Here is a 21585-nt window from a genome sequence, read left to right on the forward strand (position 1 = left end):
CATCTCTTAAGTCTTAACAACCTTTTTATTATCTTTTTTTCCCTTTTTAACTCTTTAAACTTTAATACCCATTTTACAGATGAAAACTTTTAATCAAAAAAGTAAAGAACCCTGCCCAAGGTTACCCAAATGTTAGATCATCTATATTCAAATCCAAGTCTGTCTTACTCCAGCAAGTACACTCCACATTCTGCTTAGCTATGTGGTATATCACATATCGGTATATCCTTTGTATATAAATAGACTGATGGTTGCAAAAGTCTTACGTAGTTTTAAAAGAGAAAGAGAAAAACAAATATCGTATATTAGCGCATATATGTGGAATCTAGAAAAATGGTATAGATAAACCGGTTTGCAAGGCAGAAATAGAGACACAGATGTAGAGACCAAACGTATGGACACCAAGGGGGGGAAGGCCGGGTGGGGGGGGCTATGAATTGGAAGATTGGGATTGACGTATATACACTAATATGTATAAAATAGATAACTAATAAGAACCTGCTGTATAGCACAGGGAACTCTACTTCACTTTTCTGTACAGTAGAAACTAACTCAACATTGTAAAACAACTCTACCCCAATAAAAAATAAAAATTAAAAAAAATAAAGACATAAAAATAAATAAATAAATAAATAAAACATATATAATAGCAAAGCAGTCATAGGAATAAAAGAAAAACAAAGTCAACTGCGCAAGACCTCTATTTGGAATAATTCTTGCTTATTTGACTATCTCTGTTATCAAATGGAACAAAACCTACTTTTTAAAATCGTGTATGATGCAGATAAATAGTTCATTAATTCACATTATTAAACACTTATCTGCACATGACAACAAATCAATACAGCTAAGATTACTCTTTAAAAAAAAACTCAATACACTAAGCTGATATTATTCCTATATTACAGATGAGGAAACTGAAACCCAGAGAAGTAACTAACTTCCCCCAAAGACATGCTGTTCATAAATGGTACAGAGTCAAAATCAGTTTGGACTGACCCTGGAGCCTAAACTCTTCAATCACATTGCCTGCATGTATTTAAGAAGGTCTCAGGCAGTGAACTAGAAATTGCTCACAAGGTCTGTATACAGAGCTTGCTGATATCATATCCACTCTACCCAAGGCAATCATGATATGAATCGTCTTGTATCTCAAAGACCAAGGGGTGAAAAGGAAGCTGGTGATGCTGAAAATAAAGAGCCATGTTCTGAGGTGGTTTAAGTAAAGCATCTATAGGTAATGCTGAAGAAGAAGTAAAATTCACTTACAGAGGTGTCAGATAGCACACACCTCTGCTGCTAAGATGAGCTTACCTCTATTTAAACAAAACATACCAAAAAAAAAACCAAAGCCTAGAGGAAAATGTCACCACAGCTACACAGACTACCTACAGATTGCACAATAACTTTCAGATGCCAGGAGCCCAGGAATGCTGCAAACCTTAGTAAATGGCAGCAGAAATTATTTTCCTAAAACACTCGAATCAATCACAAAAATTTTCATTTCAAGTTAGGATTTGCAAAGGTCAGGGGTTATGCCCCAATGTTTGTTTCTATTTCAAGGGCTTACAGTGCAAACTGCTGCTTAAATATTAAAGCCCAAGGGGGACAGGAAAAGAATCAAGGTTTATCCAGCTCAATTCACCCTCACAACTTGTTGCAACAACTTGCAGGAAAACATCTTGAGACTGGACAGAGGAGTGTGGCTTTAATTTCAAATCAAGTGTATTCTCAAGGAGTCCCCAAACACACTTGACGTTTGACAGGAAGGTGACAAAATGGGAGGCTGTGGTGTACCTCCTACAAGGGCAGGCAGTACAGGCGAGAGATGAGCAATTATACTTGTCAGAGAATACGATATTCTGGATTCCCTCTGTGGCAAAGGAAAAAAAAAATTATAGAGCAAACTTTACCTCCTCCATCAATGATTCCCAGCATGACCAAAAAGAATCAGAATCTGGTAATGTAAAACCAGCTGACAGATATATAGAAAAAAAAAAAAAAAATCAAGATTGAGGTCATGTCCCTTGACATGCATCATTTACACTAAGGATTCCCCCACTTATCTGAACTAATTTCATGTACCTCATTTCATTCAGATAATTGAAGTTTTCCTCTTAGAATTGTAAAGTGTTTACCTCAACATAATTAGTAAACTATCCACTTAAAAATGCCACTACAAAAATTACCACCCCCTCCTCTCTACACATAAATGTATACTCCACTATCCTTAAAAGTATGAGATTTTGGCCTTCATGGGGAATGTAGTTCAACAGTCCTCTTTAAAAAATTAGCACAAGAAATTCTACACGAAAAGTTATGGTCATTACTTTTTTAATAAGTGTCTGCATTACTTGTTAAAGACATGGTAATTTAGGTATTCAATACATGACTACTGTTCTGAAACCAAATTAAAGGTTTAGACTACTAAAGACTTTGATGACTTTCCTCAATACAATAACTGGGATTGTATGGAGAACAAAATCAAAGAGGTCTCTCTTTTTTATGAGCAGGCATTTAAGGGCCTTTAAATGAAAATTTACTCTTTAGTATATAATTACTAATGCACAAAAATAGGGCCATTAAATTCACTTCTTTATAGTGCCATAAAACTTCTATTTGTAAGAAATATAAAATAATATACATTTAATCAAACTCCAGAAAAACAGAAATGTGCAACACCTAACAATACATGGTGAAAATTATATACTTTTTCTTCTTAAATAAACTCTCTGTCAGATGATTAATGATGCTATTTTGTATGTGGATATGCTTATAATTTAAAATATACAGACCCCCTAGTACTTATGTTGGCAATGAAATGTCTGAACTTCTTGTATGAATTCTCAATTTCTATATGAAAATTGGTTTCCCATACTGATAACATACTATTGATTATATCCAATCAATATTTATTTATCACCTGCTATGTGCCAGGTACTGTACTAAGTGCTGACACCGACAGGAACAGCACAAATTCGGTCCCAACACTCGGGGTACACACAGTCTAGAAAGAAAGACAGATAATGAACAAATGTGCTATGGGAAAGTATAACAGATACTTGGTCAAATGAAAGCTCAAAACTGAGAGAAAAACCTGGGTAGAAAATCAAACACCTGAAAATAATTAGTTACCACTGAAATTGGATAAAAATCACCCAGTAAGTAACTCAGCGATGAAGGCAGAGAACCAAGAGCAGGGTAGTCAGGAAGGGGATCTACGTAATGACTGGATGACCAGGGTGTCCTAGCGTCAGATGCAAATGAAAGTTGACCCTCAAAAAAAGCTGAAATTGTAACAGCCAAAGAGCCCAGCTCTCAGCTGTCCTGTCCTCAGTATCTGAGAAGTCAATCCAGTGAGTGTGAGTCTGAGAAGCAGTATCAAAGTATCTTGACTCTGCTAGTTCTGCCCCAGTTGAACTAGGACCCCACCGTCCACCATGGACAAGACCAGGTCCAAGTTCCCTGAGGGGAGGGAGGATGGCGAGGGGAGGGAGGATGGCGAGGGGAGGGAGAGTTCTTGAGCAGGCTCAAGACAAGGTTCCAGGTCCACAAGGGATCTGGAATACAAAAAGGAATAATAAAAGAAATATATCAACTCTATGGATTATTTTATGCTAAGGAAATACTGCAGAACTGCTTTACTTTTAAAAATAAATACTCAAAAAAATTGTAATCTTGAGTTTAAATGACTTAAGTGTGACCTTCAAGTGGAGAAAACGACTAGACATTCTCACTAATTCTTATCAATTGTCTGATTCTATAACCTAATTCCATCTAAATCTATATTAATATATTCTAGATGCTTCACACATACTTCCCTAAAATGTTTATGCCATGTATTTCAAGACTCCTGATGAGTGAAAGCATTTTTCAAAATGAGAATCTCATTTTGAAACTCAGTCAAAGTGAGTACATGCCAAGGATATAATAAGACACCATACCTCTGTGAGCAATGGATGCTGAGGGCACCAGAATAATTCCAGATCCCACCTCCTGAAGAGGCTGGGGATCTTAAGGTATTTTCAGTCTTAAAAATCAATTCAAGAAATGGGTGGAAAAGACAGAACAGGGAGTGGGTGGGTCAGGTAGCCTGGGACTGACACAGGAACCAGCAATGATAGATATGAAATTATTTGCTCCCTACAAATTAAGCACTATCATACTCTACTGTACAATTGTTTTCAGTAATAGTGTCAGGAGGGGAAAAAAAAAAATGCATGTAGTCCAAAGATGATGTCCCTATGAAAACTATTATTCATATAACTCAACATACTCAAATAGGAATCACACTATGGAAACGGCCCTGCATTTGCCCAAACATTACTTGCCAAGGCTATTCAAAGGGCGGAGTGGTGGTACTTTCCAAAAGAAACGCTTGAAAAATCTCCTCAGTAATTTTTTTTAATAAACAAAGCACACTATAATAATCTATTAAAGAAACAGAATATAAGCCTAAGGGAAAAAGAAAATACAGTAAGGTTTGTTTGGTTTGGGGTTTGTTTGTTTGTTTGTTTTCAGTATCACCACCATGAAGCACAAGGCATCAGCCAAAACTGTTTAAAATATCATTTCAGGACAGCTTACCACAGGAGTCTGAACTCCAAAAGTCATGTTGCTTCCAGAAGTCCATGTACTGAAAAATATATCTTTATAAAGTGAAACCAAGGCCTTAAAATGTGGTGTACAGTAACAATTAGGGTCATTCAATTCACGATTCTCAAACTTTGCTCCCGTGGAAAATTTGTATTATTTTAGCTCAACTGAAGTGTCCTATCAAAAAATTTAAATAATGGTGTCCTTTCCCAATTTCACAGTGGGTAATGCATGTTAAAGAACAAAATTCTCAATGTTAAACTCTTGCCTCAATTTATCTAAAATATTAGATACCTGCTACCTCTTTCAATATTGGAATTCAGCCTAACAGAGTATCTATTCAACACAAAAACGGAAATAAGGTATTTCAAGTTTATAATATCATGATTCATGACTTCCAAGCACTCTGCTACCTTCTTAAATTCGATTAAGCCCAACAAAACCACAGGCATTACAAAGTACACTTAGCTTGACATGAAGCATACAAAGATGAATAAAACACAGCCCACCTCACATGAAGCCGCACCAGGGAAAATGCACACAAGCCAAAAAGTATCTACTAAACACCTGCAGTAAACACTGGAGTGGGAGATGCAAAGAATTCACCCTACCCCAGCAAGGACCTGGGGACTTCTGCATTGAGGACCACTAACAAAAGGGATGCTGAGGATGCTGGAATTCGATGACTACTTGTGTATAGGACCTTTCTTCCTAATTAATATCAAGGTTACATACACCATAACCCTAGGACTCTTGCAATGCCAATCTCCTGGAATTGACACATACTATCTGAATCAAGAATATGAATAAGGGCTTCCCTGGTGGCGCAGTGGTTGGGAGTCCGCCTGCCAATGCAGGGGACACGGGTTCAAGCCCTGGTCTGGGAGGATCCCACATGCCGCGGAGCGGCTGGGCCCGTGAGCCACAATTGCTGGGCCTTTGCGTCTGGAGCCTGTGCTCCGCAACAAGAGAGACCGCGATAGTGAGAGGCCCGCGCACCGCGATGAGGAGTGGCCCCCGCTTGCCGCAACTGGAGAAAGCCCTCGCACAGCAACGAAGACCCAACACAGCCAAAAATAAATAAATAAATTAATTAATTAAAAAAAAAAAAAAAAAAGAATATGAATAAACATTCTCGAAGTGAAAATAGTTACTAAATTCAAACAAACTGGAAAGTACTGTTTCAATTGATAAAATGTAAAGATTGCCTAAATATAATTTGTATCATTTGATCTAATGATTCCAAATCACAAACTAAGGCATATACTCAAAACACCGGGAAAAAATTCAAACTTAGTAATTACTTGGCTTTTTTTTTTTTAAGACATCAAAATCAAAACAAATTTTGGTACAAAAATATCCATTTGGGAGGTATGAATTATCTACCTAAGTGTTCGGTTAAGTCAACTAGTTTATTCAGTTCATGTTAAATCTCTTCAGGAAACTTGGATTACTTTCACTCTGCAAAATAATAGGGTTGCAATAAATTAATTATTAATAATAATTAACAGTTAACTGCTGAAGTTCCTCACAAACAGAAAATTCTGTACTTCTGCAGTCTGTCAGATTAAGACGTCAACACGGTTTCAAAACAGGAGTAAAAAAGCCTTAACTTCTCAAATTGGTAATGCAATAAAATTCAGTTTCCTACCTTACCTCAGTATCACGGTTCACATTTTACCTACCCAGTTTTCAAGTTCGTCAAAGAAAGTTTCATGACTCAAAGGGTACTCCTCCCACCCTCAATACTAAAACTGTTTCTTAAATACAAGATCCTAAGGAAAATATATAATGAAAGGCAGCAAGAGCTGTGAATCTATTCCACATCAAACCTGGAATGCACTAATTAAAATTCAATATTACACTTGGTATGTGGGTTCCTACATGAAACTCCTGCCATGCTCTAGCTTAAGGTTAAACAAGTTAATAGAATCCAATAAAATGGCTCTGTTGAATTATACTGGATTTCTTTTCAGCAGCTCCTTTACCTGACCATTCTGTTGAGCTTTAAAATCAACTTCAGGGGTAGCACCCAATAACCAAGGAGAGTCACGGCTCACGGGGGCTGCATTCTGCAACCCACCTCGTGTGGAAAATCACCGTCAACGCACGTTTTCCATTTCAAACTGTGATACAGGTGGAGGAAAAAGTGTAAAGCCTTCTCTTTGAACCTCCCATCACACTGCCTCCAGGCGCTAACTTAAGACTTATCTCAAAGACAATGTAATGCAGTACAGTTCTCAGAAGACTCTAAAAGTTGCCTTTGCCAGAGAGGGGAGACCAAAAAATAAAAGAACTCCCTCGAGACTAAAGGTTAAATTAACGTAGTATTGCAACCTCGCTGTTGGGTACACGGCTGGATTTACAGGACAAATTCAGAGAACCTTTCCCCCCCAAACAGACTGCCTGGGTCCCGATTAAAATAAGTATATGCGGGATCGTCAGAGGAGGGAAGGGGGCGGGGAGAGCGCAGAGTGAGTGAGGTCTTTAGCCTCCGCTGACTAAGGGGCTGCTGAGGTCAGGAGAGTTAGGGCGATAATGGGGCCAGGCGCAAAGGGTCCTTCAGGAAGACCTGGCGGCGCGCGTCGCGAGGGACCACTGGCCCGGCAGTCTCGTGGTCGGCAAGGAGGCCCCTCCGCTCCTCAGGCCAAGGCCGGGAGCCCGGCCCCCCTCCTCCCCGCGAGAAGGCGACGCGCCCCCAGCCACCCTCACCGGCCGCGCGACGAGGCGGCTGCGGCGCGCTGGCTGCGGGAAGCCGGCCCGCAAGGCGCGCAGAACCCAAGAAAAGGAAGTCAGAAAATGGCCAGCGCGCAGCAAGACTGAGACACAGCAGCCGGGGTGCCCGGCTCAGGGCGCGGGGCGGACGGCGGCGCCGCGAGCGCAGCGCGTGCGCCCGGGAAGCGCGCCGCCCGCGCGGCCCTCAGCTCCGCCCCCCGGCTCCCCGCGCCGCCGCCGCCGGCGCAGCCCCTCTGGGAACTCCAAGCCGCGCGGCCCCGCGAGGCGGGCGCCAAGGAGGGGAGGGGCCGCGCTCCCCGCCTCCCCGCCGGCCCGCGCGGCTCCCCAGCCCGGAGCCTACTCACCTCCTCCTCCTCCTCCTCCTAGTCTCTCCCTCCTGGCCACCAGCGCGGCCCAGCCGGCGACGCGCTGACGCCGTGCCCCTCCCCCGCGGCCGCCGCCGCCGCCGCCGCCGCCGCCCCGCCCGGCCCTCGGCCGCAGCGGCCTCGGGACGCGTCAGGCGCAGGCCCCGCCTCCCGGCCCGCCCACGCGCTCACCACTCCGCCCCCTGCGCGGCCAGGTTGTTGCGGGTCCCTGACTCAGCAGACGCTCCCGCCTTCGCGAGCCGCGCCGCCTCGGCTCTCGACCCCCGAGCCTCTCCTCACCTGCCCACTGCCCTAGGGCCTCACTTCGCCTCCCACCACCCCGCGCGCCCTTTCCCATCTCTGGTCAGCACCCGCGTCTTCCCCTTAAGCTTGTTTATACTCTTTTCCCTAATCCCTAGTCTGGTTGTAAGCTTGCATTGGTGCCTTCTCCTTCCTTCTAGACTCACTAGGTCAGCCTCGGTTTCCTCCTGCAGTTTTCCCGCCGGTCCCCTCTCTCCCCGGTCTCCGTTCCCCTCCCTGGCCTGCTGGAGCCACGTACCCGGCTTCTTCCCTGCCACTGCTACCTGCTGTGCAGCTCGCACCTCCTAGGCACCTGCTTGGCCAACGCGTCCTAATTTCCCTCCCCCTGGTCCCCTCAGAACCCTCTGGACAGGCTCGTTCCTTCCTTTACCTACATTTTGAGCGTCCTTTCTGTTCTCACTACTCCAAATACTTCATATGCAGTTTGGGAGTTAATGGTATGTGCACAGCCCCACTCGCCTCAAGAGAGTCACTCAAGTAGTTAAAAATCACAAAGCAGAGCGATAGCAGTGGTGACAATCTTTGACTTTCATCGTTCCCATCCATACTTTCTCTGAGATAAAATGTCAATTGACACAATTTCTATTGGGTCTTACAGTCCACAAATTTTGCCTGTTTTTTCCCTGCAACCTAATCTCACTTCAGTTCTTTTATTTATAAAATTCATACTCTGTAGAAAGAGCACCAGGATCTTTTAGGTCTCTCGTTTTCTTACCTGTAAAAGGAGGAATTTGTTTCTTCCACATTTAAATTTCTGTGATTCCGAATCAAAGGATTTTGTATTTGGAAGGAGCTTGTGGGTTAAATGAGTCAGAAGAAGGCAAAACATGCAAATGTAACTAGAAGTCTGGTAAACTTCATTTTTAAAACTGCAACTTGGAAGAGTTAGGTTGTGATGTGGAAATGAGTTGAGAGACATACCAAAATAAGGGCAACTGATTAGGCCTTTAAAGTTACATCCACAAGTTGCTTTAAATTATGTGAGTAAACATATTATCCTTAGATTGAAGGATTAAAACTATCTTCCATTCTAAACAAAATCCGGGCTCTATGAAGACTATAAAATGATCAATTCACCATTAGTAAAAAAGGATTCAATTATAAAATCCATATTTTAAATTGGAAATTAACCATGTAGATTAAGGGAAACTTTTTTTTTTTTTTAATTTTATTTATTTATTTATTTTTGGCTGTATTGGGTCTTCGTTGCTGCGCAGGCTTTCTCTAGCTTCAGTGAGCAGGGGCTACTCTTTGTTGCGGTGCGCGGGCTTCTCATTGTGGTGGCTTCTCTTGATGCGGAGCACGGGCTCTAGGTGCACGGGCTTCGGTATTCGTGGAGCACGGGCTTTGTTGCTCCGCGGCATGTGGGATCTTCCTGGACCAGGGCTCGAACCCATGTCTCCTGCATTGGCAGGCGGATTCTTAACCATTGCACCACCAGGGAAGTCCCAAGGGAAGCCTTCTTAAAGGACAACAAAGGAAATGTAGAATTTGGATTTGTTTATAGGGAAAAGGTAAAGGAAATTGCTTGAACAAAGGCATTGGGGGAAAAAATGAGCAAGCTAACAATGGGGAAAAGGTATGAGATCAGATGACTTAAAACAGAAGGTTCACTTAGAAACAATAGAAAACAAAGCTGAAATGATAGGGTAGAAGACCTGAATTTGAGCCTGACAAATTTAGATTTGATCTAATGGAAGATCATTTTGAATTTGGCAGAGGGGGTGGTGAAAATGAGACAGGAGACCATAACCTTGTCAGGTTCTGAAGTAGCAAGTGGGATTTTAAAAGAAATGGTAGACATAAATGCCACTAAGTAAATGACTTGGGTTTAGTGGTTATATATAAGGAATCAAAGATCAGTAAGCAGTCCAAGATGACTTTAAGTTTGTGGCAAGTCAACAACAGTATACATAGACCTTAGCACCTTAGAGTTGGAAGATGATCGGCCCTCAGTGGTACAGACTCTGAATTGCTAGAGAAGGAAGCACAAAACTTCCCAAGGTATACCTTCCTATTCATCACATCCTCATTCCAGAAAACTTTAGTTTGCTGCTCAAATCAAATTAGAAGTTAAAAAATCTCTTACCCTGTCATGGGCTCTTTGCTGGTGTTTTATGGTCGACCTATTTTTACTTCCGTTTCAGCCCCACTGATGTAAAAGTGCTCGGTTGTGCAGTATATAATGCTACAGCTGGAAATAAATCAATAAGTGTTAAATACATACCAAATGCTGTTCGGCACTCTGCTAGGCCTGGAGGGCTGGAAGAGTATAAAAAGGGTCTCTACCTTTCATAAGCTTATAATCTGGTTGGAGAAAAAATGTCAACACACTTGACACAACAGAGAATACATTCCATGGATGGTGAGAACAACCTGGGTGGACTGTAAAGTGTCCTTGTATAGAAATAGTGGGAAACAGAGTTGAATGAATTGGAAATGATATGATGGATACTGTTCATAATTTAACAAATTTTCATTAACCTTTAAGCATGTTCTAAGTTCTGGAGGTAAAGCAGTAAAATAAAAAGTTCCTGCTCTCATGGAGCTTCCATTCCATTTAGGAGAGACAGAGAGGAACAAATAAATACACAATTATCAAACAGTAATAATTGTTCCAAAGAAAATAAAATGTGAGATGTCAAAATAAGTGTATGGAAAGTAGGTAAGATGTTTCTGAGGAACATTTAAACAATGGCTTGAATGAAAGAAACAACCAGTCCTGGCATGGTCTGGGGAAGGGCAGTTCAGGCAGAGTTAGCTATTGCAGAGCCCTAAGGAGGGGTCAAGCTTAGTGTCCTTGAGACTAAAAAAGACCAAGTGTTTCTGGGTATAAAGAGCCAGGAGGAAAGTGAGGGAGATGAAACAGGAAAGGTAAGCAAGTTCTTGTAGGTAAGAAGGGATTTTGAGGTCAGGTTAAAGTACAGATATTTGGAAGATTAGTCGCTGTGGCATTCTGGATTAGAGGAGGGGAGATTAGAACCTGTAAGACCAGATGGAAGCCTGTGTGATAATCTGAGCAGGAGGTGATGTGAGGTAGACAAGGTTGGTGGCAAGGTCAGCAAGGAAGACAAAAATGTCAAGGAGATCAAGTAATGGGTATTTATGAGGTGTGGTAGGTGGTGTTGGGTGGGGAGAGTCCACAGTGTCAAATGCAGCAAAAAGGTCAAGGAGAATAGGCATTAAGTAAGAGCTGAGCTAGTATAATTAACAAGAAAAATGTCATGTGTAACCTCCAAGGGAAGAGTTCGCATAGGATGGGGTGGTGAGAAGTGAGGAAATTGAGACAGTAAACTTTGACTGTAAGAATCAGTATAACTCAAAATGTACAAAGCATTTGCTCATTTTATTTACCTTTTAAGACCATTTACATTTGGGAATTATTAAAATTTTAAACCCATTTAAACATTCCCAGTCAGGTCTAATTTTTTGTCCCTATACTGAAGGGAGAACAAACTTACACAACGGAGACATATCTTATATGTTTTTCTGGGCCCAAAATCAATCACACCAATGACTCCCTGCTCTAAATGTAATTAGAGTTCACTTAAAACACCAATGGCATTTTTCACAGAAATAAAACAAACAGTCCTAAAATTTGTATGCAATATAAAAGACCTTGGATAGGCAAAGTAATCTTGAGAAATAAGAACAAAGCTGGAGGCATCATTAGTCCCTGATTTCAAACTGTATTACAAAGCTATAGTAATTAAAACTGTGTGGTATTGGCATAAAAACAGACACATAGATCAGTGGAAGAGAAGAGGGAACCCAGAAATAAACCCATGCATGTATGGTCAGTTAATTTATGACAAAGGAGCCAAGAATATACAACAGGGAAAGGACAGTCTCTTCAATAAATTGTGTTAGGAAAACTGGACCATTATCTTGTACCATATATAAAAATTAACTCAAATGGATTAAAGACGTGAATCTAAGACCTGAAACCATGAAACTCCTCAGAAAAAACATATGCAGTAATCTTCTTGACATAGGTCTTGGCAATGATTTTATGAATTTGACACCAAAAGCAAATGCAACAGAAGCAAAACTAAACAAGTGGAACTACATCAAACTAAAGAGCTTCTGCACAGCAAAGGAAATCATCAACAGAACAAAAAGGCAACCTACTGAATGGAAGAAAATTCTGTGAATATTTTCTCATACAACTCAGTAGCAAAAAATAATTTGATTAAAAAATGGGCAGAAGGTTTGAATAGACAGTTTTCCAAAGAAGACACACAGATGGCCAACAGGTACACGAAAAGATGCTATACATCATTAACCATCAGAGAAATGCAAATCAAAACTACAATGAGCTATCATTTCACACCTGTCAGAATGGCTATTATCAAAAAGACTAGAAATAACAAGTGTTGGTGAGGATGTAGAGAAAAGGGAATGCTTGTGCACTGTTGGTGGGAATGTAAACTGGTGAAGCCACCATGGAAAACAGTATGGAGGTTCCTCAAAAAACTAAAAATAGAAGTATTATATGATCCAGCAATACCACTTTTGGGTATTTATCCGAAGAAATATATGTATTTAAACAAGCTAATAGATACAGAGAACAGATTGGTGGTTGCCAAAGGTGGGGATTGAGGGTGGGAGAAAAGGGAGAATTGTTTTTATTTTTGTTTTTAGTTTAATAAATTGAATTTTTTTTTAAGTTCACTCTTACTCCTGGGATATGATAAGAGTCTAACAGTAGAAACACTAAGGCAGATGTAGTACCATGTCGATTATGATTCCATTGCTGTCAACTGTCAGATCCAAACCATGTGGGCTGTGGATATTACCTTGAACACATCACATAACCTCACTGAACTCCAGGTTTTCATTAGTAAGGAAGAGGAACCTCTCATATTTCAGGTTTAGAGGAATACAAGTTAGCTCTTCTATAAAAGAGAAACAAATACCATTCTGTGAGATCCACATGAACAGCTACCATGACTCCAACAGATAGTTTTGCAAAGTCTTTCCAAAAGACAATTTGGTTGAACTAGATGTTCTTTTGTTCAGCAACTTGTGAGACAATTAGCAAGTACCTTTCTTCCCTGGAAACAGACTAGACTAGTTTTTGGCAGATGGAGTGGAAGGAGAAAGTCAAGCCCCCTCCATTTGTAGCTCTGCAGCTTTAGCATCTGAGGAAACCAAGCCTGACTCTGGCTAAGTTTTGTCTACACATGCACGTACATGCCTTCTCTCAATTGTCTGATGTAGATAGGTAGAGTGTGTTAATTTGTTAGGTGTTATTGAAGGATGGAATGCTATTAGCACTCTTTTTTATTTGGAATATACTTTGTTTTGGGGGTCTATTGGGAGCAGTTATTTTCTTGGGATGGTCTGGAAAGCTTCATTAAATTCAATGAAGGAAAAATAACTAAGTTTTTCTAAAAATCATCATGAAATATATTATGTTTAATTTGCTGGCCCAAATGCTTCTCAAGTCAGTAGTGACCAAGGATTCCTAGTATTAATGAACAATTATTTACCATATTGCTGAAATCAACACCATATTTAGCCTGCAAAGCCTTCTCATTTTTGGTGCTAAAAAGGCCAAAAACATCAGTAGCCCAGGAAGCATAAAATGTACTCTCTGTTGATGAAGTGATCTCTTTAAATTAGGGCTTAGCTATTCCAACACTATAATGCAAGGGAATTTGCTTTATCACTGTTACCTTCTGGCCTGGAGACAGAAACGTTTTATGCTGTGGTTCATCCTGTACCTTATATCAAGGATAAATTCATGTTTCTGTTTAAAAACAAAGAAAGCTTACATAATCTCTCCTCATGATTAGCCCTTCCAGTAATTATCTGTTGCTCGGAATCAGTGTCAGCCAATCAAGTTCAGATGGCAAAAAAATATTTGATCTGCAGTGATGTGATTTAGAAGACTGTGTGCATGGAAGGTATAGTTATGCACATACAGAGAACGTATTTATCTAATTTGACTGCCAGTGATTTAATTAATGTTTGTCAAGCACTTTGAACATGAAAAGAATTATCTGAAAGCTGAGAGCTATTACTCATAATCATTTTTCCTATTTGTTGAACTAAAATTAACATACAAATGTGATACGGTATCTTTGAGAGATGTGCTCCTATTCTAAAAAACTCGTTGGACTACACTTTAAGAAAGTCTCAAAACTTCAAGGCTCTGGTTTCTGAAAGTCAAGCTTCAAGCTGGTTGGGTATCATCCATCAGTAGATTTTGAAGCATACAGGCTAAATAAACAACAGTGACAGATTGGGGAAGTTTATGCACCTGCTTATTGAGAAGATGTTAACAGGGGCAAATCTAAAATAAGAATGCATACCGCAACCTGATTTTCAAGAAGTTTTCGTACATGCCTACACTTAAAATTACCCATATTATCACCTAATTTTTTTCTTCTAGTTTTCTCTCCAAAGAATAAAAACTGATGAGCATGAAGCCTCAGTAGCAATCTGAGAAGAAAAGAAAGAATGGAAAGACCCTATTTTAGAGCTTGGAGGAGAAGCAAACATGTTTTCCTTTAACACATTTTCTCCAAGTCAAGTACAAGAACAATTGGCAAAAGAAGAAAACCTGAGATTTCTGTAAGGAGTCTGAACAAAGGTCCTGATCTAACATGATTCTTCACAGACAGGGTTTGGCAGTGCTGCATTTGTACTTACAAGAGGTTGGTGGGATATTTGTCCAACTTCCTCGGACCATAGAGTAGAATGGACTCCCCTGTGGTATAGAAGGGGTGACTCAAAAAGACACTGACTGTCCCATATGACTTATTTTTGAATTTTAGTTTCATTTCATTTACATTCTAGTTCCCTAAAGAGATTTTTTACATTACACCTCAATGCAGAATCTTTCCATGTACCCCATGCAGCACGCATACCTTTGTAGAATAAGCCTGATTAGGGCACTAGTTCTACCTTAACCTTACTAAACCAAACTTGACACATGGGCCTGGGAATCTGCCCTTTCAACAAGCACCCCATGATTTTATATTTATTAATGTTTGAGAAAAACTTCTAGGAGAAGTATTACTTACTCTGTCTAGACATTCTTAGCACAAATTTTACTTGTAGTAATCAGATATGGCAGAGACAATGGTGCTCATGAACCATTCTGTGGCCCTCTTACATATTCCACTCTTTTGTGTAGTTGGGTTGGGGCCACATAACTAGTACTGACCAATGGGCTTGAAAAGAAATGAAATTTGTCACTTCTAGTCAAAGTTTTTAAGAGCACTTTTTCTTCCCATGGCCCTAGAAACCCCGTACTCCAGTTGGTGTAGCTATAAGAAGGAAGCACCCCTGGATCCTTGGGAGCTAGTCTGGTGAGCAACTAGACCCTCAAGAGATTTCTTATGATCTAGAAGTAAACCTTTAACAGTTAAAGAGCTGAGTGGTCCAATATTGTTAACTGTGCTATCATTGTGTAGCCTATGCTGAAGAACACAACTGGATTTAGCTATCTCTCTTTCACAACTGCAGAAACAGTTTTTAAATTTTGGACCATAAAATGGTGGCAAAAGAATAATAAAATGAACAGTGCACAATTTACTAAATAAATAATTTAAGAACAAATGGATATACAAAGATCACAAACAGTATGTTACACGGTAGAAAAAAAGTTTTTTATGTAGTTCAGTTCTGGTGCCACTTTCCAATCCTCCCTTAAATTAAAGAATTAGTGACATCTTTAGTCCACTGTATCTAGTAAAAATATCTTTGTCCTTGTCATTTCTAGATCCTCTTTTTCTCCAACCTGGTCATACATCATTAACAGTCCATCTTCCAGGCTCTCAGATGGATGGAGTTCCTATACTCAATACCATCAGAAGTGGATTGATTACTTATTCGTATTTACTGCTTAAAATTCACTCCTTAAATGCATCAACTAAATTTCTATGGGATTAGCACCTGATATTCCTAATTCATTACTGCACAGATGTGTGCAGTGCTCAAACAGGGAGATTTGCTCCTCTGTGTGCTTTGGGTGCTGCCCTCACACACCTGGGACCAGCACCTATGGGAAGGATGAATCAGACAGCCTTGGTGGAGGGGATGAATGATGGAAGAACAACTCCCATAGAGATCAAATACATTGCAGACATCACTGATCTATACTATTTGCTGATGTACCCCTGACAGCAGAAGGCCAGTTTTTACTATTGAACTATTACAAAATCATTGTAGTTTGAGAGCTACAAAGGCACATAAAGAAGGGGCAGGGAAAATCCTCCTTTCATGGGTTCTCAAGCACTGCAGAGACTCTTTTGTCAGTAATTATGCCCTTGCTTTAAAATCTTATACCTGCCTCAAATCTTTTTTTGAAACGAGGGGGATATAAAACACAAGCTAGCTACAGTTTGCGTCTACCATGAGTAGAGTACGGTTAATAACATTTCTTATATTTTAACACATCACCTTTCCCGTCATTCACAGACCAAACAGAAAAAAAAAAAAAAGTACTGTGTTCTTTTTCCTGTTGCTTTTTCAATAATTCCAAACAAATCCACACGACATTCATGCAATTATGCCGAAGAACCATATGAAAAGGACTTACTGAAATCATTTTCAGTTCTATTTAGTGTTTATTTGTCCCCATTTTGAAATAGGGCCATGCTGCTTTTGTTCCTATAGAAGAGAAGTTATGATTTAAGAAAACTTTAGAAAAGGGAAGCCGATCTTGATGTTATCAAACTTCCCTCTTTTCTTTTAGCAGAATGTTTGAGAAAATGCCAATTGGTGTCGCCTATCATCAGAACATTTCAAGATCTGTTTGCTTCTGAAAATTAACTTGCATAAAACTATCTGACCTTTTTTAACAGATGATATTATATCCCTTGCTGAATACTTAGCACCTATATGTTTCTCTGAAATAGACTGTTTCAAATGTTTTAGATGAAATAATATCATAACTAATTTCTACAGGTTCCCCCATTTTTAGGTGGGGACATGCATTGGTATAAACTCAGGCATCCATATTCTTTTGTGGTATTAACCAGAATGCCATTTTTGTCCAGACTGTCACCGAATGGTTTTATAATTAGAAGATCCACTCTAAAATGAAAGTCTGAGGTTGATGAGGCAGAACCAGCTATGTTTTAAAGGGAAATTCTTATTAGTACAAAATATTGGAGGACAAACAAAATCAATTTTTACAGGCAGATTAACCAAATTGTTCATTATTGTAGTAAACATTGCAAAAATCAAGAAGATAGACTATATTAGCCATACCCGAGCAAGAGAATGAAGTACTATGGTCTAATTTATGTACAATAATTATTCATACTAGCATTCTCATAGTTTAGGTAATGACTCATTTTGTTCTATGTGACCTCTGTTCTCCAAGATTGGCTGCTATTAAAAAGTAGAAGCAATAAAAATAAAACAGGATTTTACCAGGTTAGCTTTGGGTTTTTAAAAATACCTGAGAATAAAGGGTAAAGCAAAGACTATTAGTGTTTAGTAATCTGGCACCTTTACATCTTTACAATAGGTTTGAATGCTTGAAAAGTAATGTTTTCCCCCTAAAGGACTTTTTTTTTTCATTCCCATTCACCTGCCTATTCCTCCCCCCAAGGACATTTAGTAAGATGTCTTTTGGTGGCATATTATTTTGGCATCTAAAAAAGTTGAACACAAAGATCAAGTTAGGTAAGCATAGGCTTTTGCTTTTTCGTTTTGCATTCCTGCCACTTGGTTTTCCTTTGGGTGTAGATGGGCATGTTAGAGGAGGGGGTATGTTTCAAAAAAAGAGCTTAATAATTTACTGTCAGCAGGTCACCACTGATAAGCAAATCTTTTATAAATCGTGAGACAGTAAATTACAAAAGATGGGATGAAAACCACTGCCAAAAGACACAATTTCCAAGGTGCTTTAAAAAATGATGAAAGGATCTAAATGTCAGTGCAAGAATACACATACACAGATGAATTAAATTCTTAAAGGTGTTTCACTCTATTTTTTTATTGAATTATAATTGACATATAATATTATATGAGTTTCAGGTGTACAACATAGTGATTCAATATTTTTATACATTACGAAATGATCACCATGATGTCTAGTTACCATCTGTCACCATACAGAGTTATTATAATACGATATTACTGACTATATTCCCTATGCTGTACATCACTTCCTCGTAATTTAGTTATGTTATAGCTGGAAGTTTGTACCTCTTAATTCTGCAATAATTTTTAACTTTTCATTTTGGGAATTTCCAAACATACACAAAAATGGAGAGAATGTTACTACTATAAGGGACTCCCCATGAAGCCATCAACATGTTTGCTACACTTGCTTCAGATTTCATGATTTCTATGATGTTGTTTTTATTGCTGGAATATTTTTAAAGAAAATCCTAATGTTATGTTATTTCACCCCTAAATGAAGCAGTATATCTCAAAAAATAGAAAGAATATTTTCTTATGTAATCATAACGCAATTATCACACCTAAGTATGTTTAAAATACCTATTCTCACATCCCTTAAGTCATTGTATGTTAACTATTAGCATTTTCTTATATGATTTTTATCTTTACTTTACTTTCTCCTTTCTAGGCATCCCCTCAATTAGCAAAAGGAATCCTATACTTGGATTAGGTTATTTTTAGCATATCCCTGGGACCCTGCCTATGCCTTTCTCTGGCATGGTGTGTTATTTAGAATCTTAACACTATGTCTGAATTCTGCATTTAAGTTGGCATGATACAAGAAAATTAAATTAGAGTTTTGCTCAAATTCCAAAGTTTTGTAGCATGTAAAATACTGTAATTTATATTAAAAAAAAATGAATCCATAGTCTAGCTATGACTGCATTAAGTAATCTACTAGGTAATGTCTAGGATGTTTTTCCTGGGATCCTTTGTTTGCAAATATAGAACACCAGCTTTAGCCAAATAAAGCCAAAAAACAAACACATAAAAATTAAAAAGTAAATGACTGGAAGAAAAGGTTTAAATGCTAGCGGGAATCAGGACTGGAATCAGACACTCTGGGAGAAGAGCGTTCTATGGAGCGGAATCTTGTGGGCAGTCTCTTGAGAGCACTGCCATTGTGATGAGCCAGACCAACATGTTTTCCAGCTGTGTATCACTCCGCTCTGCTCAGAGTTTGGCCTATGCCATGTACTTACTCCTTGGCTAGGGCACAGCAGGATCCCTTAAAACTGGCAGTCCCACCAACCCACACACAATGAGGCAGAGGTGGATTCCCAAAGAAAAGTCAGGTGTTGATACCAGAAAAGAGAATGAATGCCTGGTAGGCAAATTCAAGTGAGGCAGGATGAGAATATAGAACCCCTTCTTCTCATCAATGACTATATCCTTCCTTCAGATCTTACTGATGGGTCGTTGAAAACCAGGCTCTCACCAACTCTGATATTGTTCTCTTTTCTATACCTATGCACTACTATCAGGAACTCCCTTTTCTCTCTGTTCCCTCATCAGAAATCAGTGTTCCAAATACCTACAACATCCAAGCTGCCAGAACCAATGTGTTCTGTGCACCTGATACCACCCTGCTCTCTTTCTTGGGCTGGTGAGGATGGACTAAAAAATTCCAGTCTAATTTAAAACTTTCCATTTCCTTTTTGGCTCACATTTTGCTCATTTGTTTCCTTTCCTTCCAGTACACTATTAGAGTAAATAATACTGATTTAAAAACATGGATCATTGCTTCTGCTCTTTTTGCTGGAACTATCCCCTTCCATACGCAAACACCCCACTCACACACAGTGTTGGCCTACAGTGAGTACTGGAATTTAATTGTGTTATAGGAAATTTAGTACTGTACAAGTTTGTTGTATAATGGAAGAGTTCAGAGACTATTGGTCTAAGGGATATGGTATTTAGGGCCAAATGTTCTAATCGGTGTTTAAGAAGTTAAAAGGAAGTAAAGTCGTTGATTCATTATTTCAATTTCCAAGTGAGAATTTAGCTACTCAGATTTTAGTAAGAACCATTTGCTAAGGCAAGGGGCCTAGAGAGACAAAGAAAATGATAAAACTGGAAATCACATTAGATCTGAGAGCTTGGACGAATAGCTTCATCTGATGAATATCACGGTCTCACCTTATAACCACATACAAGAGCTTCAAGCAAGCTGACTGCTACCTATTCCAGTCATTCCCTGTTGAGTCCCCAGACCTCCTCTGAGAGACCTTCCCTCCAGTTTGCTCACCTGCCAACAAGCCCAGAGCTGGCCTGGATTTTGTCCCACTGTCATCAGACCTAAGTGGGTCAACACTAAACATCTAGCTGTATACTTGGCTTATTCTCCCTTCTCCATCCCTTTCCAGTTCTCTGGCCTGCCAGAGTACCAAAGGGGGGATGAATTTGGTCTTGCTGGGGCTGAGGCGTGGGAAGAGGCTCAGAGAAAAACAGCCCTTCTGGGTTGTGTTTAATCAGTTCTATCCCCTGACTAGTTGCAGGGTGAAAACAAGATATACCTAAAGGAAAAAAAAAAAAAAAAGAAAGAACCTTTGTTGTTGGATAATTACATTCTATTGAAACTCCATACAGAAGTCATTAGAGATATTATTAATTTCCCAACACCATGCTTTCCTAGTTCTATGGCTTTTCCTTTCCCTCTGCAAGCAGTTTTTCTTCTACCTGTATACCCCCATGTTCCCTAATATGTAAGCCTTCTTTGGGGCTTCATCCCCATCCTTTTTTCTCACAACTCCCCCACGCATACACACTCTCTTTAATTGATCTCAATTGGTTATCATATCCAGGGGAATCTACCTTCTAAATTTTTCTTCCCTAGGTTCTCATTATCATTCTTAATTCAGGATCTCGTTATTTCTCTCCTGGACAGTTGCAGTGGCCTCCTGACTTGATCCTTCCAGACAGTCTGGTCTCTGCCCAATCACTTCTCCAGAGAAATCTTTCCAGCACGCAAATCTGTCAAAGCCTGGCTCTATCTAATCAATTCCAATGTCTCTGCAGTAGTCACAGGGCAAAATCTCAAATATTTAGCATGACATAATGCAAATGTCTATGGTCTAGTCTCTGTCTCTGCCCCCTCAACCTCCACCCCTGGCATAACCTTTCAGCCCAGCCCTAACAAAAATACTTTCAATCCCTAATATGCTTTATTCTTTTATAATTCTGGGCCCTTGGCTTTGTAGTTTCTCATGTCGACCCTTCGTGGTCAACCAGGTGACATTAATTCACTCCTCCAGAGGCAACACCAAAGTTACCTCCTTTGTGAAGGCTTCCATGATTTCCCCAGACTACACATTTCCTCGGTGATCTCACAGTAACCAGTCAATACTTCTATTATAACACTTCTTGTGTTGCTACTTCTTGTGTGCCTATTTCTATGTGAGCAGTGGAAGCTGCTCACATAAAGGAACTGTATAGTCTGTTTGATTCCTGGTAAGTAGCACAGAACTAGGAATATTGTGGGCATTATTGCTTAATAACTTAGTGAATGAGGACCTGAATGGAGAGAAACTCTTCTACAAGTGTAAAAATCTATTAAGCCTGAGCACACAAAAACAGAGATCTAGTACAGACTTCTTTGTTTGCAAATCACACAAATGCAACTTAAATTAGCTTAGGATAAAAGGAGGATTTATTGGAA

The 21585-nt window shown here is 39.6% G+C and overlaps 1 protein-coding gene across 13 annotated transcripts in view; it reads right to left on the reverse strand.

Annotated features, from left to right (window-relative positions):
• The window catches only part of GTDC1 (glycosyltransferase like domain containing 1), a 533399-nt gene that overhangs the window by 476368 nt on the left and 35446 nt on the right, over window positions 1–21585 (reverse strand). For 11 of the 13 annotated variants that reach the window (XM_061183730.1, XM_061183697.1, XM_061183695.1 and 8 more), the window contains exon 1: window positions 7677–7754. The exons of 1 other annotated variant lie outside the window; for it this stretch is intronic. The gene's annotated coding sequence lies outside the window, so the exon portion shown is untranslated. Of the gene's footprint in view, window positions 1–7676; window positions 7755–21585 lie in introns of those variants that run through there. One more of the 13 variants, XM_061183704.1, reaches the window with a different exon arrangement.

Source organism: Eubalaena glacialis, chromosome 1 (assembly GCF_028564815.1).
Source record: "Eubalaena glacialis isolate mEubGla1 chromosome 1, mEubGla1.1.hap2.+ XY, whole genome shotgun sequence".
NCBI classification, from domain to species: Eukaryota; Metazoa; Chordata; class Mammalia; order Artiodactyla; family Balaenidae; genus Eubalaena; species Eubalaena glacialis.